Genomic DNA, 18948 nt, shown 5'->3' on the forward strand with positions numbered 1-18948 from the left:
AGAAGTTCCCAGGCTAGGGACTGAACCCATGTCACAGAGGTAACCAGTGCCACCGCAGTGACAGCACCAGATCCTTAACCCACTGAGCCACGAGGGTACTCCTCAGAAGCAATATAATGACTAAGAGTTATTCCTGCTCTCTTTTGATTGTTGTTAGCATGGTACATCTTTCCCCTTCCCTTTACTTTTAATCATATTTGTATATAATTGATATTATATATAAAGCATATTCTTTTTTTTTTTTTTTTGTCTGTGCCCGTGGCATGTATAAGTTACTGGACTAGGGGTTGAACCTGCACCACAATAGTAACCAAAGCCACAGCAGTGACAATGCCATATCCTTAACCCACTATGCCATGAGGGAACTCCTTAAAGCGCATTTCTTGTAAAGAACATACAATTTGGTCTTGGCTTTTGATCCACTCTGAAAATCTCTCTTTTAATTGGTGTAGTAGATCACTGACATTTAAAGTGAATATTGATATAGGTGGACTAATATCTACCATGTTTGTTACCATTTTCTATTCATTACACTTGTTCTTTTTCCTGTTTCTGTCTTTCACTCTTTTTCTGTTCTTATAGTTTACATGAGTAGAATTAGAAGCCCATTTTTCTCTTTTCTTAGCATATTAATTACACCTCTTTTTTAAAACTTTTTTTAGTGTGCCCTAGAGTTTGCAATATACATTTACAATGGGTCCAAGTCCACTTTCAAATAACACTATATCCCTGCAGGATATACTGCAAATATCTTACACTAATGAAATATTCCCAATTCCTGCCTCTGAACAAATTATCTGTTAGACCAATTAAGAATAGCAAAAATGTGTTTTAATTTTACCTGCATTTATTCATTCTTTGGTACTCTTCCTTTCTTTCTGTAGATCCGAGTTTCTGATGTGTATCATTTCCTTCTCTCTGAAGAACTTAAACATTTCTTGCAAGTCAGATCTACTAGCAACAGATTTCCTCAATTTCTCTTTATCTGAGAAAGCCTTTATTTATCCTTCATTTTTGAAGGATAACTTCACAAGGGTCAGAATTCTAGGTTGATTGTTTTTTTTCGCTGAACACTTTAAATATTTCGCTTTACTGTCTTCTTACTTGTATGCTTTCTGAAAAGTCAAATTAATTATCTTTGTTCCCCTGTAGGTATAGTGTTTTTTTCCCCCTCTGGCTTCTTTCAAGATATTTTTCCTTCATCTTTGATTTTATATAATTTGAATATGTTATGCTTCATTGTAGTTTTCTTGGTATTTATGCTGCCCTGTGTTCCATGAGCTTCCCGAATCTCTGGTTTGGTGTCTGACATTAATTCGAGGGACATTCTCCGCCATGATTGCTTCAAGTATCTTTTCTCTTCTCTTTTTCTTCTCCTGGGATTCCCATTATACAAATGTTACCCTTCCCCTCTTTTTTCTGGCCACACCCACAGCCCATGGCCAGGGATCAAATCCAAGCTGCAGCTGCAACTTATGCCACAGCTGAGAGTAAGGCCAGATTCTTAACCAGCTGTGCCATAGCAGGAGCTCCCAAATGTTACCTCTTTTGTGGTTGTCTAATCCATTTTCCCCAGTCTTTTTTTTTTTTTTTTTGATTTTCAGTTGCTATTGTTATGTCCTCAAGCTCAGATATTCTTTCCTTAGCCATATCCAGTCTACTCACAAACCCATCAAAGGAATTCTTTATTTCTGTTACTGTATTTTTTATTTTTTTATTTTTTCCACTGTACAACATGGGGACCAAGTTACACATACATGTATACATACTTATTCCTCCAATTGTTGTGTTGCGATGTTGTTACTGTATCTTTGATCTCTAGCATTTCTTTTTGATTCTTTCTTAGAATTTTCATCTCTCTGCTTGTTTACATTACCCGTCTGTTATTCCATGCTGTCTCCTTTTCCCATTAGCATCCTTTGCGTATTAATCATAGTTGTTTTAAAGTTACGGCTTGATAATTCCAACTTTTCTGCCGTACTGAGTTTGGTTTTGATGCTTGCTCTAATGAGCAGTTTTGATTATGCCCTTCTCTTGCTCAGACTTTTTCTGTGACTCCTTCCTGACTGTTGGAATAAGCCCAAACTCCTTCGCTAAACATTCAAAGCTTCCCTTGATCGGTTCCTTCCTGCTTTTCAGATTTTATCGCCTGAATTTCTCTGCTTACTGGATCCCATACATACCCCTGGTTTCCCCTCCTCTTTAGCTTTGTTCAAACTGTTCCCTCTTCCTGGAATGCCCTTCCTCCTCCCATTTTGCTCAGCAAATATTTACTGAGTAAATAGATGGTATCCTTTGGAGAAGCTCCCCCAGAGAAGCCAGTTCTTATCCGTGCCTTATGCCCCTCCCATGGTGGAGACACACAGGGCAGATTGTGTTTATTTTCAGCAGGACTCTCTGTGGGTGAGACACATATACAAACAGAGAGGTTTTAAAGAAGTCATCCCTGCTCCACAACTCCCTCCCCCCTCCCCGTTTCTGATGCCACATAATACTGATGCCATGAGGTGATACTGTGCACCTCCTCTTGTTCGGTGAACCTCGCTGGTCAGAGCTGTTTTTGGAATGCCCATCAAGTGCTCTGCAACTTATCAGGAACTGTGGGGGTCAGAGATATTTAAGACCATCTGCTTGTTGGAGAGGCTTGTGCAACAATGGCAAACAGTGCACAGGAATTGAGACTCAGGATCTAAGTTCTGTGATGCCGCAGAGAAGTACCTGACCAGGATGAGCCTTTGCACTAGAGAAGGGGTCAGATAGGCTGCAGCATGTGACAACCATGCCTGGGGTGAATCTCCCTGTCCTGTATGCTTTGAGAATGTATGGTATGCTAAGGCAAACATCTGGTGCGTGCTGGGGAAATGCGAACCAATGAACTTCTCTCTTCACATGATGAGCCAGGCCCAAATCACACTGCTGACTTTCTGCTGCTGAAGTGCAGGTGGGATCATCTTCCCACACCTAATGCAATCCATTTCGTCCAAAGCAAGTGCACAAGCTCAGTTATTGAAAATGCTAATGCATCTTTCACAACAGTGAGTATACTAAGCTTCAGGTTAATGAAAAAATGAGCATGTGTAGCCTTGTAACTTTACTCAAGACCTTAGTCCAGCTTAACTCAATATTTAGGTTCTTAAGGACTCTAATCTAGGATTTATTCCCAGAATATTCTCAACTCCTGGATTATTCAGAATAGGATAAAAATGAAGCCTAGAGCACAAGCTTTGGAATCAGACAGCTCAGTCACTTACTAGCTCTGTGACTTTGAAACTCAGAGAAATGCTTTGTGGTTCAGTTTCCTCATTTTGACAACTGGGATGATCCCACTGGTGTTAAGATTCATTGTGAGGATTTAATAAAATGACATGTGTGCAATACCTGACAGAGTAGGTGCACAGTATGTGATGGTTACCGGAGGCCCCTCGGCCCTGCTCCATTCTGTGACCAAACTCTCCTCCAAAGCTACCCAGACTCTAAATTTAACAGCTTTCCCTGTATTTCCCTTACACTTCTTGGTAACAATAATAATAAATATTAATAACAATGCAATGGCCTGGCGGTTATAGAGGGCCAACTGCATGCCATGTCCCGTGGTGGGACTTAAACTTTATCTCCAATCCTAATTATTTCCAGTTTACGGTGCAGGAAACTGAACCTCAGGGAAAAGAAGTGACTCATCCAAAGTGGCAGAGTTAGAGTCAGAACGCAACTCTTCTCTCTCTCAAGCATATGCTCTTTCTACTCAACTGTATTTTTTCTTCTGGGAGGACATCGCTTTTCTAAACATGAAGACCAGGGACATTAGCCACCCCTTAATAACTTTCCTTTGTTCATTCTCTTCACAGACATTCAGTGAGTGTTCACCAGGTGCTAGGGATGTAAAATTGAGTAAGACATTGAGTCCATGTCTTGAAAGAGTTCACACTCCAGCAACATGGATGAACCTAGAGGTTGTCACACTAAGTGAAGTAAATTAGATATCATATGCTATCACTTATATGGACTATAAAAAATGATACAGATAAACTTATTTACAAAACAGAGGCAGACTCAAGACATAGAAAACAAACTTATAGTTGCCAAAAGAGAGGTGGGGGGGGTAAATTAGGAGTTTGGGTTTGACAGGTACACACTATTATATATAAAATAAACAACAAGGACTGACTGTATAGCATGGGGAAATACATTCAATATCTTGTAATAAACATGGAAAAGAATCTAAAAGGAATATATGTATATTGTTTTATATATATATATATAACTGAATCATTTTGCTACATAGCTGAAACAAACACAATATTGTAAATCAACTACACTTCAGTTTAAAACAGAAAATAGTGCACATTCTCATGGAGAAGATGGACACATAAATGAATAAGTGGGGAAATCAGTGATAAATAAAAGGGTGCAGTGGGACCCCAGAATCCAGGTAGGGTTGAAGGGAGCAATGAAAAACTTTCAGAGGAAGTAATTTGAGTTGATTCATTATTTCATTCACTCTCAAAACGTGTTCTAAGCAACTTCTGTGTTTCAGGCTTTAGGCTAAGCCCTGGGATTAAACACAGGCAGACCTCCATCCAGTCTATGCCACTAAGAAACCCACTGTCTAGCCTGGAGGGATAGATTGTAAATAACTCAATGTCATTAAAATTGTGTTGGGGTGCACGAGGAAGTGGTTGATGCTGTACACAAAGGGTTGTTTCAGAGGCCCAGTTTCTTTTAAATGTGTTTATTTCTCTGTCCTGGTCATCCCGTCTTTGGGCACTTTAAACACCTTGGGGGATATTCCACAGACCATGTCAAGTTCAAATAGCCGTCTAAAATACATTTATTTTTACAACATTCTCCGGGGAAAGAACCTTTGATTTAAACCACAATGCATCAGGATAGAGCGGTGTCTCCAGAACCAGCAACATCTTGGCAAAGTGAAGGAGCTGAAACTTTGACCACCGCATTACAAAATGCAGTGTTAATTATGTTTAACTGCCTGTTATTTGTCCATCGTTGCCCTCTCAAGAGTGGATAACAGTGCAGGACAAAGTCTAGCTGTCCAAATATATGACTCTTGTTTGGGAATCATTTCTTAGACCCATTGAACCCCAGAACTTGTAGGTGAAAGCAGATTCAACAATATGTTTTCAAAAATAGGGAAATTTAGGAGTTCCCATCATGGCACAGTGGAAATGAATTCAACTATGAGGCTGTGGGTTTGATCTCTGGCCTTGCCCAGTGGGTTAAGGATCCGGCATTGCTGTGAGCTGTGGCGTAGGTCGCAGACGTGACTCAGATCCTGTGTTGCTGTGGCTGCGGTGTAGACCGGCAGCTGTAGCTCTGATTAGACCCCTAGCCTGGGGACCTCCATGTGTGGCCCTAAAAAGACAAAAGACAATAATAATAATAATGATAATAATAATAATAGTAATAATAAGGAAATTTAGTATGTGATAAAGTTGTTCTTTTATATTAAGGACAACTGTGTGGTCATGTGGAAAAAAATTAATTTAATCCATGCTCTATTCCTTTACACCAAAATAAAATCAAAATGAATCGGAAGTATTTAATCTTTGAAGAAGCATCAGAAGAAAACATGAGAGGTTTTTTTTTTCCTTTTCATAATCCCAGGGTAGGAAAGGGCTAAAGCCGTAAAAGAAAGTGTTGATAAATTCAGTCATGCAGAAATCAAACATTTCTGCAGGGCCAAAAAAAAAAAATCACCATAAATAGTCAAAGTGAAATAAACTGGGAAGAGTGGATATCTGAAACTTGATAATAGCAAAAAAGATATATATAATATCTTCTTAATATAGTAATATATAATTATATGTTAATATATAATGCACATATAATTATGTATAATTATTTTTGAATATCTCAGGTAGATCTAAGCAATTCTGGAGAGACTTTTATTATACACACACACATATACACATACACTTATACATATATAAAATGATAAACCATGTATGTATATACATACATTCATTTGTGTGTGTGTGTATGTGTGTATATATATATATATATATATATATATATTTTTTTTTTTTTTCCCCCTCCAGTTCCCTCCAGAATTTCTCAGATCTACCTGCCCCTCCAGGACCTCAGTTCCTTGCTCAGTGGAGTGTCTGGACACTGCCTTTATTGCTTTGTCCCCAGCACACTGCCTAGCTTGTCCTCCACCAGGGTGGAGCCTGGGCTAGAACCACGGTTGCCTTGGTGCCCAGATCTGGAAGCTATGCTTCTCCCCTCTTCTGGACTCAGATTCAACATTATGCCATGGGACGTGAGACCTGGCTTCCTCACCAGCTGTTCTAGGTGATGCCACCCAGAAGTGCAGGGCCACTGATGCCCCGTGGGGTGAATATTGCCTTATGAGAGACTGCGGATGGAGGTGGGGAACTGACAGCTAAAGTCCTCCTCCCCATTCCCACCATCCCTGCACCTCCCGTGTAACTGGGAGGTAGTCTCTGTTTCCTTGTGAAGCTGTGCCAGCTTCAGACGGTCCCCACTTGTATTTGCTTCCCCTCCCTTTGGCCTTGCTTGCATTTCCCCCTTCACTCTGGCCGTCCTGGGTTTGCACTCCCTCAGTAAGGCACGAGCATGTGCACTTCATCTCAGCCCCTGTTTCCTAGGGAATCTGAGGCAAGACCACATATAAAGAACTACTAGAAGCCTATGAAAAAGACCAGCAACCCTGTAGAAAAGTAGGCAGAGATGAAAAAATAGTTCACAAAAAAGTAACTATAAAATCAACTGTAGATAACTTTTTTAAACGTGAAAAGATGATTAATCTCTCATAATAAGAGAAATAGAAAATAAAGTTATAATGACGTATGTTTTTCTTTTCTTTTCTTTCTTTTTTTTTTTTTTTTTTGTCTTTTGAGGGCTGTACCTGTGGCATATGGAGGTTCCCAGACTAGGAGTCAAATCGGAGCTGCAGTTGCTGGCCTGCACCACAGCCACAGCAACTCGGGATCCGAGCCGCGTCTACAACCTACGCCGCAGCTCACAACGTGTGATCCTTAACCCACTGAGTGAGGCCAGGGACCGAACCCACAACCTCATGGTTCCTAGTTGGATTCGTTTCCACTGAGCCATGATGGGAACTCCAATGTATGTTTTTCACCTGTCGTATTGAACAGTCTGATAACGCACTGTGTCAGCAAGTGTGGAGAAAATAGGCACTCTCATTGCTGGTGGAGATATAGAACTGTACAACTTCTAAGGAAGATCATTTGGCAATATTTTTAAAAATAAAAAATTTGCATACTCTTTTTTTTCATTTTAACACTCAATGAATTTTATTACTTTTATAGTTATACAATGATCATCACAACCCAATTTTACAGCATTTCCATCCCAAACCCTCAGCCCATCCCCCCACTCCCCATAATTTGCATACTCTTTAGCCCAGCAATTTAATCTCATTGCTATTTTCTTAATAGAAAGATTGGAAATAATGTCCATCAGTTAGAAACTAGTTTGGTAAATTATGGTACAGGCTTCAAGCGACAATTATGCAGCTATTTTTAAAAAAAAGAAAGAAGAGGGTTTTTTAAAAAAATGTCCTGATATAAGGATCTTCAGTTTATATTAAGTAAAAATATCACAGGTAACTGGAAACATGTTGCCTCTGGGGCGAGCAGTCTTACTTTACATCTTTCGTACCTTTTGCATTTTTATTCACATGGATCTATTTTTTCCTTATCAACTTTATTGAGCAATAATTTATGTACAGTTAGACTATATCCATTTAAAATGCACAATGCAATGAGAAAATTGTATGCGCTTGTGAAACCACCACCGCAATCGAGATACAGAATGCTGACATCATCCTCAAAGGTTCCCCATGGCCCTTTGTTGTCTGTCTCTCTCCCTCTCCTCTGGTCCCTCACAACCACTGAATGGCCTTCTGTCATTAGAGGTTAACCTGTATTTGACATGAATGGAACGTACAATATGCACTCTTGTATCTGACTTTTGCACACTCATGATGATTCTGAGATTCATTCATATTGTTATGTGTATTGATAACTCATTCCTGAATAGGATCCTATCCTATGGTTGCACCACATTGTGTGAACTTTGGGGTTCAAGTCTTTGAGTGGAAATATGTTTTCATTTCTTTTAAGCAAATACCTAGATGTGGAAAGGCTGGATTGTGCAGTATGTGTATGTTAACTTCTTAGAAAATGCTAATTTTGCAAAGTGGTTGGACCGTTTTCCATTCCTTCCAGCAGTGTGTGGGAATTCCAGTTGCTCTACATCCTTGGTGTTGGTCTTTCAAATTTTACAATGAGTGTATAATGGTGTATTACCTATTTTAAGATACACTTAAGATTCAAAATAAATAAATGGATAATTACTCATAGCCTTCCCCTCACAAGTCTGTAAGTAATGTGATAATAGGAAAGTTGGGTGTTGAAATTTTTAGAAGGGAGTTGTATTAGTTTTCTATTGCTGTGTAGTAGAATACCACAAACTTAGAAGCTTAAAACAACCTGCATTTCTTATCTCGCAGTTTCCATGAGTCAGGAGTCCAGGTGTGGCTTTGCTGGGTCTTCTGTTCAGGGTCCCACAAGGCTTGAGCCCAGACCACATTCTTGTATGGAGCTCAGAGTCCTCTTTTAGCTCACATGGCTATTTGCAGATTTCAGTTCCCGTGATTGGTTAGGACTGAGGGCCCCGTTTTCCTGCTGCTGTCATCTGGGCCTGTTCTTAGCGTCTAGCGGTCACCAATGTTTCCTCTCACAATGCGAGCACTTACCTCTTTAAGCAGGAAGTCCCTTGAGGCCTCCGGGACAGTTTTATACAATGTTATCACAGGAGAGCCTGTCCCATCACCTTTGCCATTTTCTATTAGATGCACGTCACATATTCCGCCCTCATCCAAGGGAGAAGTTTATATGGGGACATGAGTCATTGGGGGACAGCCTAGTGCGTTCAACACAGGCAGCGTACTGTGCCAAACTCGGAGGAGGTTCTCAAATTTGTGTGTGCCTAAATGTCACCTAGAGGAGCACGTTAAGATTAATTCGGATGCCTGGGACCCAAGTACAGCACTTCTGATTCCATAAGTCTGGGATAGGACCTAGGAGTTTGTTTTGCTGGCAAACAGTTAATTTTTCAGATGTGTCTGAGGTGGGGTCCCGAGGCCACACCTACAGAAACAGTCAAAGGGGTTACTTCATGAGTTTGCCGGAGGGCACACTTGGATCTGAGCTTCCCCTTTACCAAATGACTGACCAATTCCAGCTGCTCTTTTTGAAGAGCAAAGGAGAGTCTGGGTGCTGTTTATCAGTAGGGCCCCAGAGAGGGGAAGAAATCTACAGCCAGGGACAAAGAAATCTACGGAGCAGAAAAACCCTCAGGACAAAGTCATCCACTAGGACCCTGCTGAAAGCCATGCTTATGAATCAAAGTAAAACCAACTGGTAATAAAGTATTTTGTGCTATTTAAATTATGGTTCTAACCACTTACTAGATGTAAAACATCAAGTCACTTAGCATCCCTGAGGCTCAAAATTTGCAAAGTAAGGATAATATTTATTTCCCAGATTCGTTACCATGTGTCAATAAGACACTGTCCACAAATACATTCATATATATACACACACACACACATTCAAATATCTGTCAAATCCTACCTAAAAAACTAGAACCTCAAGGATTCTAGACTGTCAAAATATTACCGCAAAAGTTGGTGCTTCTGTTTATCCACAGGGAGAAGTTAAAAAAACAAGAAAGTAAAAAATGATTCAGTGCAAATAAATCTAAGGGGCAATGAAAGATCATACAAGTATGTAATTTAGATCCCATGCCAAGGAGATAGACTTTACTGTGAAGAGAAAAGAAATTAAAGACTGAGCTATAAAATACATATAGCTCTTTATTACCCAAAGAAAAATAATTAAAGCCAAAAGATATATTAAAAAAGACTAAAATGATGGGGGTATTCCAAGTTCTTATGAATGTGTAAAAAATGTGATGTCAAATAAGATTTAGATTTTAGGAGTTCCCATCGTGCCTTAGCGGAGACGAATCTGACCAGCAGCATCCATGAGGACAAGGGTTCGATCCCTGGCCTCTCTCAGTGGGTTAAGGATCCAGTATTACTGTTGCTCAGAACTATGGTGTAGGTCGCAGACGCAGCTTGGATCTGGCATTGCTGTGGCTGTGGTGTAGACCGGCGACTACAGCTCTAATTCGACCTCTAGCCTGGGAACCTCCATATGCCGTGGGTATGGGCCTAAAAAAACAAAAAGACCAAAAAAAATTAAAACATATGTTTTTAATAGTTGTTGAAAAGGCAGTCAGTAAAGTTTAATATTTATTCCTTTTTGAAGCTTTGAAATAAAGTGTGGTAGTTTTTATTCTTCAATGAGAAGAATTATGTATTTCTTCTGAAAAGCCAGTGCCACACTTCCTGGAGATGCAAGAGTTCCTCACCCAGTGCCACTCTGGTCCACATGGTTTAGAAATGCTGGTAATAGCTACTGGGGAAGGACATAAACATTTAGGAATTAAAAAAAATACTGCTTTTTATAGTTGATATGATTATATACCTGAAAGTTCCAAGAAAAGCAAGCCCTAAATTACTAGAAATAATAAATGAATTCAGCAAATATGCAGCCAAAAGAAACCCACATACAACAATTGCATGTCTATCTAGCAGTGAAATCCAGCTGTATATTAATAAAAACATAAAATAAAAAAGAGAAATATTCCATTTATTACCACAAACCAAAAATAAATTTGAGGATTTTCTCCAAGCCACAAGATCTATTCTACGGAAATTATTAGACCATAACAGGAAAAGAACAGGAGGATGTGAGCAAAAGGAAAGATATTCCAAATGGTCACTGAAAGCACAAAATCTAGCAGATGCAATAGTGTTAATAGATTTAATGCAATTGTAGTTAAGTGTCTTATAAAATACTTACAGAAGCTGAATAATTGATAGCAACCTTAGAGAATAATGGGGAAAAAAAATAAGGATTCTCTCACAGGATTTAAAATACATTGCAAAAAAATTTTTAAATCAAAACTGTAGATCCCCAAACAGGAAAAATAAATAAGTGGCAGCATCTTAAAACAAGATCAATTCCTACGTCCAAACTATTACTGCAAATTCCAAACTGAGTCTACTCCTCAGTAAATGGCAACACCGCTCTTCTGATGGTCTGGCCAAAATGTGTGGAATCATTCTTGCCCTTTTTTTTCATGGCCTCCCTGCATCTAAGAGGTCAAAAATAGATCCAGAACTGACCACTTTCACCACCTCACCTCCACTGGCCTGACCATGACCTCTTTCTTGCCTGTACCACTGTCAGGGGCCTCCTAACACATCCGCCATCTCCTCTGCTCTCCTGCAGGCTGTCTCAGCACCACAGCCAGAGTTCATTGGGTACCTTCCTCCTCAAGGAACTTGACATTCCTTTACAACTGCTGTTCTCGCAGCTGGCTCTCCCCCAGCCGTGTGTTCCCTTCCTTTCTTCAGGTCTTTGTTCAAATGTCATCTTCTCGGTGAGGTCTTTAGGATCCCCTTTGAAAAGTTCCACTTTTCACCCCCCATCCCAGCCTCTATCATTCTTTCCTACCTTACTTGTTATTTATTTATCCGTCTATCATCTGTTGTAGAAGTTTGTCTTGGTCACTCCATTCCTCCACTGGAGTGTTAGCTCCATGAGGGCAGGGATGTTTGGTTTGTTCACAGCTGTATCCTCAGCACCTAGAAGAGTGCCAGTAACATAGCAGGTGCTTGATAAATATTTGTTGAGTGCATGAAACTAAAACAGAAATTCCCGTAGCAGAGATGTCCTACTTTAGAAACTTAATTTACAACAGAGGAGAAACAATAAAATGATGCAAAAAGATTTCACTGCTTACTAATAGTTTGGGCAATGGCATAATAGAAAGGAAGTTAATTATGTTAGAGTAATACATTACATCATATAATATTGAATAATAAATTTCAGGTGGGTTAGAGTAAAACATACACTAGCATTTTTAAGACTAGGGGAAAAAATGGCGGTCTCATGTTTAAAGAGGTGATAAATGCCTGACTATTGAAGAAGTGAAAAAGACAAGACAGAGAAATATGAGCATATAAAGCTAATTCTAAAATTTTTGGTAGATACATATAAAACAAGGCTATAGAAAGAAAAGATATGTGAAAAAATATAATTATTAGCAGCTTATTCCAAAACAGGAAAGAACTGATAAAAAATGTATCATTTGTATCTGGATTCCACTCTGTAAGTTGCCAAAGAAGATGAACAGTGTATTTCCAAATAAAAAGGAAAAACAAATATCACATAGAAAAACATACAGCCTTGAAAGCAGTAAAAAATGATATCTAAACAACCTAAAGATATAATTTTAAAAATATTAAACTACTAAAAGCAAATAAAAATGATAAACCTCTTATTAAAAGAATTGGGGGAAAATAGGTACTGTTATGTTGCTGCGACCACAGGAGTGTGTGTCATTCCTTAAGGCAAACAATCAAATGAGCAGTATCAAAAGCTATAAAAATGTCCCTGTCTTCCGGACTATTCCATTTTAGGAGACCTATCTACGAGGAAGTAAGTAAACCAAAAATTAAACAAACAAAAAAGTAATCTGTTTTATTCTGTGTAGAAAAGTGAAAGGCTGGAAGTGACCCAAGTCCCAAACAGTAGAGGAGTTTCTAAGCACACTGTCTTATAACAGCACAGGGGACCTTTAAAATGGACAAGGGGGGGAATCTTTTTTAACACTTGGGACTGTGAACATCGACACAGCATAATAACCACGTTGAACTTAAGGCATGATCTTTCTGTAAGCAAGCCGAGGTTACCTTTGGATCAGAATTTTTCTTCTTTTTTTAAATGATTTTTATTTTTTTCCATTATAGTTGGATCCTTAACCCACTGAGCAGGGTCAGGGATTGAACCGGTGTCCTCATGGATACTTGTCAGGTTCGTTACCACTGAGCCACGACGGGAGCTCCTGAATTTAAATTTAGATTTCATTGGAATGTTGTACTGTGATGGTCCTTATGATGAAGTTTTCTACTGCACAGCAAGGTGACCAGTCACACATACACAGATACATTTTTTTCTCACATTATCCTCCATCGTGCTCCATCATAAGAGACTAAATATAGTTCCTGGTACTATGCAGCAGGATCTCATTGCTTATCCATTCCAAAGGCAATCATTTGCATCTATTAACCCCAGATTCCCAGTCCATCCCACTCCCTCCTCCTCCCCCTTGGCAACCACAAGTCTGTTCTCCAAGTCCATGCATTTCTTTTCTGTGGAAATGTGCATTTGTGCCGTATATTAGAGTCCAGATATAAGTGGGATCAGAATTCTAATCTTTGGAGCCATGAACCATCCAGGACTGGTTGTACCAGATGTAGGACCACCTCATGCAGCTTTATGCCAACTCTCTAGACTGAAAGGTCTAAGAAACTCCTTGGTGAGGTTTGAGCCTGGAAGTTAGGATTTAAACTTAGCCTCTCAGGTGCTATTAACTCGGCTAGATGGACACACTTGTCCTGCAGTGAACGGAAGGGAGAGGAGTGGCCTGAAATGCAGGACTAAACAGTTGAGAGGCTGAGCCCAGCCTGATCAGAGACTGGCCACCCATTGAGGAGGAGGCAGTAAAGCATCCAGAGGCCCAAGCTCCAGGACACTAGAGGACTTCAAGGGAGCCCTGGGCCTGGGAGCTGCCCTCTGAGGCGGTTGCTGAAATCGCAGCTGCCTCTGTACACCGATGCTGAACAGAAATGCGGAGGCAGAGTTGGAGGAAACAGAAGAAGTAGCTTCAGTTGCCAGGCAAGGAGGGGGACACAGCAGGCTAGTGCCTCAAAGACTGTGCCCCCCTTAGAGGAGGTAGTGAGGAGTCTTACAATGTTTGAGGAGCAGGGTGAGATCACTCAAGGACATTTTCCTGACTGGTGGGTGGTGACATCATTAGGAGTCAGGGTCATCAACCTTCTGGTTCCAACCCGTCTGGGGTCTACATGCTAGGGGGCAGCCTGCAGTGACTTCTTCCACCGGTGGGGGCTTCAGCACCTGCAAAACAGCCTCCAGGACATGGCTCAGAATATTATCTATAGTCTTTGAAGAGCTGAAGGTCCTTGACTTTGTCGAATGGCTGAGTTATGATTATTGTTTTCTTTTTTCTCTGTATTTTTTCACTTCTCTGATTAAATTGGTTCTTTGACTAAAGTTTTTCTATAGATAAAAGTGCAGGTGGAGGGCAGGAGTGCGGGGCGGGAGGCCCACTCTGGGAAGGCCTCCCAGGGTCCTGCTCGGTTACAAGGCTAAGGAGGGGCAGGCCTTAGGGTGGGAAAATGCCAGAGAAAGGGTCCCGTGTTAGGAAATTGGACCCAGAGCCCTTTGTGTATGAGGCAGGATCCCTGAAAATGGTAGATGGAAGACACAGCAAGATGAAGAGCAGCTGCAGTTTATTTGTCCAGCTCACCATGCAGGTAGTCAGGAAGATGGCATGTTTGCCTAATCGTGCCAGACCACCTGGGTTTGAATCCTGACTCCATCATTTAGTAGCTTGGTGACCTTGAGCACGTCACTTAAGCTTGCTGTTTCCCGGAAAAAATGTGGGATAACAGTTTACCTACCTCAAAGAGCTGCTGTGAAGTTTAGATGCGGGTGAAGATCCTGCATTGGAACTCTTGTCATTTTTATGCCCTTGGGGTGACTTGCCCATACAGCAAAGTGCCTGTGTGCACAGCTTGGAGAATCAGAAAGGCTGGATCACGTCAGAGAATGAGGAATTTATAGCTGAGCGTTCCTGAATGGAGTGAGATTTCACCCAGACTCTTTCTGTTGTTGTTGTTGTTGATGACATTCATTCGGGAGAAGGAAGAAGGAAGGCCTTCAAGGCATTGGCACGGGGGATGCTGGGCTGGCTTGGGGTGGTGGGACGTCCCTGAGCCTTCCAGCCAGATGGGCTGTCAGAGGTTTCTCTCCTCCACTCCTTGGAGTGAGTTCCCCTTGAATTGCTGCTTGTGACAGGGGTCTGGTCCTAAATATGTCCAAATGGGACCACAGGGGACTAGACCATGAATGTCTTGCAGACCCTGCTGTGTGGCAGACAGATCCAGGAACACACCCAAGAATTTAGGAAGCAGATAATGCTTTTGCTTTCCCCTCTGATAGCCTGGCCATTGGTTGAGAGCAAGTATTGTCAAAATTAAATCCTGATGCTCCTGTGTTTTCCCTGGAAACAATTACAGATTTGGCTGCCTGAGGCAGTGAATGGGCAAGCAAGTGGGGAGTGAAGGGGCCTGGAGGGAAGGGAGAAATGTCTCCAAGGCATGTTTAGGAAGTTTTTGCCATGTAATGTCATCGCCTCTAAGTCTCCAAGAGAATTTTGCTAAAGACTGTCATCTTTTAAGGCTTTTTTGAAGTCAGATTTATTTATTTATTTATTTTCTTTTTAGGGCCGCACCTGTGGCATATGGAGATTGCCAGGCTAGGGGTCAAATTGGAGCTGTAGCCACCAGCCTGCACCACAGCCACAGCAACACCAGATCAGAGCTACATCTGCAACCTGCACCACAGCTCATGGCAATGCCAGATCCTTAACCCACTGAGCAGGGTCAGGGATTGAACCGGTGTCCTCATGGATACTTGTCAGGTTCGTTACCACTGAGCCACGACGGGAGCTCCTGAATTTAAATTTAGATTTCATTGGAATGTTGTACTGTGATGGTCCTTAAGATGAAGCCATCCGTGGGCATGGGGTCATTTCTTCATAAACTCATTTATTAAGCACCTACTGTGTGTGAAGCATCATATTAGGAATTGAGAGGACAGAGGTAAATAGGGCAGAATCCTCGCTCTCAAGTTGTTCACAGTCTACCAGAGAGACAGGCAAATATCAATGCAAAGGTAAACTGTAAGTGAAATGGTCATCAGTAGGCTGACTGATGCCTCCTGAAGAAATTCAAATCCTAATCCTGTGAGCATTACTTACCTAGGTGGGCCCTCAAGTAATCAGCGCCGTCCTTAGAAGAGCGGCAGGGGGAGATTTGACCACAGAATAAACTGTGATGATACTATAAAGGAAACAGAGCTTGGAGTGGTGTAATTTGGAGATGAAGGAAGGGGCCACAAACCAAGGAAGGCAGGTGGCCTCTAGAAGCTGAAAAAGGCAAGGAAAGGGATTCTCCCTTTTGAGCTTCTGGAAGGAGCCAGTTCTCACGATACCTCACTTTTAGCCCAGTGAAGCTGATTTCTGGCCTCCAGTGCTGTAAGAGAAAACGTGTGTATTGTTTTAAGCCACAGAGTTTGGGGTGACTTGGTATAGCAACGATAGGAAGCGAGGACTCTGGTGCTGAATGAAAGAAGGGGTGCAGGATGGAGTGGATGCTCTGACTATTGCCCCACTGACACACAGTACACACAGATGTCAGAAGAGCTCAGAGAGCTGTTGCTGTTGGTTCTTCCCAGTTGGGAAGGGCTGTTAAGGCCATCTTCCTAGCACTCTCAGGTGTGGACAGGCAAAGGGATTGTCCAAGGTCATACATATTCTTTCACTAGGTGAACATTTATTGAGTATCTGCTCTGAGCTTGATCCTGCGTTCAGTTTGATGGGGATCTGAATGAATATGGCAAAATTCTTGTCCTCAAGGATGTTACAATCCAGTTGGGAATAACTTGGCATAAAAACCCTGGGCTGTCATTACACTGGACCAGTAACGTATCCTCTTTTGGGTTCAGTTCCTTCTATGTAAATGAAATGGTAAAAAGTGCTACTTCATCAGATGTTGTGAGGACCAAGTGATAAATACATGCAAAATTGTTTAGTAACCTCTAAATCATATTACAGGCTGAATCCCAGTCTTTCCATAAATCCTTCTTCTTCTTTTTTTTTATTTTTTTATCTTTTTAGGGCCACGCCCACAGCATATGGAAGTTCCTAGGCTAGGAGGTCAAATCAGAGCTGCAGCTGCCAGCCTACGCCACCACCACAGCAACACAGGATTTGAGCGGCATCTGCGACCTACACTGCAGCTCATGGCAATGCCAGATCCTTAACCCACTGAGTGAGGCCAAGGTTCAAACCCATGTCCTCATGCATACTAGTCAGGTTTGTTGCCACTACACAACCACGGGAACTCCCCATAAACCCTTCTTAAGCTGCAGATTTTCCTGGGCTTCCTTCCTTCCACCACCTTCACCCTGGAGAAGATGGGCCTGGATCCTCATTAAGGTGTCCAGGGCTAAACTCAGGTCCTGTGACTCCAGTTGGTGCTCATTCCGCCCTCAGCGCCATCTCAACAACCAACAGGCACAGAGTTAGGGGCTGGTCCTCATTAGCTTTTTCCTTAAAAAAATCCCACCCTGCAGTTCCCTAGTGCCTCAGGAGTTTAAGGATCTGGTGTTATCAATGCTGTGGCTCTGGTTACTGCTGTGGCGTGGGTTTGATCTCTGGCTTGGGAACTTTCACGTGCTGCAGGTGCAGTGAAAGAAATGCTGCTCAAGTAAAAAAAAAAATGGTGCTCATGTAAAAAAGATTTTTTTTTTTTAATGAGACAGTTGCTCACTGTCAAATCATGCAAAGGATGAAGAGAATCATTTCTGGGAAAGATGATCTGTTGTTGTGAGCCAAAAATCAAATGCTGTGTAAAGCATGTGCTCTTTGGACCTCTGCTGATATTTCCATATCAGATTACGTCGTGCTGAAAAATTGATGGAGAGTGTTTGCACTGGAACAAAAGCCCCAGCTCATGGTTTGGTGCCTTTATTTAAAAATAAAGAGGGAAATGATTGAATTAGAACTTGTATTCATCATCTCTTTCTGTTTGTTCTCCCCAGCTCCGCAGAGGTGAATCGAGCGCCTTCTCTGCTCAGTGGGGGTGTGCCGACTCTGTGGATGGAGTTCCAGTCTGGTGAGGTTGAGTGTCAGGTATGGTTCCTCTTAAAGGAAAACAAGAACAACATGGAAGAGATGGGTCGCTTAGAGGGCCTCCCCAAGGGTTGAACTGTGAGAGGGGAATCGGGGTGATGGCCTGGCTCTCAGCCTGTGTGTGTGTGACATCTGTACCGCAATCCAATGGTATACACCTGAGGACATAATTTAAATGATTACTTACAAGGAAACAAAAAGTCTCTGTCTTTGGTATAATTCAAATGGCCCATGAGCTTTAGAGGAAACTGATCCCAGAAAAAATTCACGTCAGAATCACAAAAGGGCCACGGAGATCCTAAAATCAAATCTTTTCTCTTATAGATCAATATCTGATGCCTCCTTTGTTCAGGAGACTTTTCTGGGTTGGGCTAGACCAGGAAGGAAAAGGTTGAAAGCAGAAATGGAATTCTCATTTCTTCCTCTGCCCGGGTCAGACCTGCAGGTCCTGTTGCCCTGGCAGAGGGACCCTCAGGCTTGCCTCTGACAGTGGGCTGCAGCAGTGGCCCAGCCCTGCTCAAGGTACCTATAATTGTCCGCAGTTGTCCTCACTGCTATGGGGCTTATGTCCCTGTGGCTGTGTGGATGTGATGTCTTGGGTGAGTGATTTGGAGGAGGGCACAGGGCAGTGGAACCGGGCCTTCTAAAGACCCAAGTCCACCAGCCAGGCCTGCTAAACCAAAGAGGCTGCCCTGCTGGCCTTCGTGATAGAATGTTATTCACTCTTGCTGTGTCCCTGTAACCGGCAAATGGTCTTTGTGACCAAAATGACCATTCAGAGACATCAATCAGTGACCAGCCAGTAACTGACCAGCCATTTGTTCAATTGGTCAAACTGCTTTGTATGTTTACCTCTTGCTACAGAAGGTAAAATGTTGTGGTCCTGTGGATGAATTCAGGAAAATCACAATTTCACACATAGAAGTTTTACAAGATATTTAAATTATTTTTTCTGATTGTAAAGGAAATACGGACATATCATTAGGAATTAGAAAATAGGAGTTCCCACCGTGGTTCAGTGGT

General features: G+C 41.6%; 1 long non-coding RNA gene across 1 annotated transcript in view; it reads left to right on the forward strand.

Moving 5' to 3' along the window:
- The window catches only part of LOC146404205 (uncharacterized), a 51077-nt gene that overhangs the window by 10945 nt on the left and 21184 nt on the right, over positions 1–18948 (forward strand). The window contains exon 2 of the long non-coding RNA XR_014844573.1: positions 17835–17925. This is a non-coding gene — a long non-coding RNA (uncharacterized LOC146404205). The remainder of the gene's footprint in view (positions 1–17834; positions 17926–18948) is intronic.

The sequence above is a fragment of the Sus scrofa genome, chromosome 4, assembly GCF_054392235.1.
Source record: "Sus scrofa isolate SSC_HxYL_T2T_F1_AM1 chromosome 4, Sscrofa_HxYL_maternal_Yorkshire_Landrace_v2.0, whole genome shotgun sequence".
In the NCBI taxonomy this organism is placed as follows: domain Eukaryota; kingdom Metazoa; phylum Chordata; class Mammalia; order Artiodactyla; family Suidae; genus Sus; species Sus scrofa.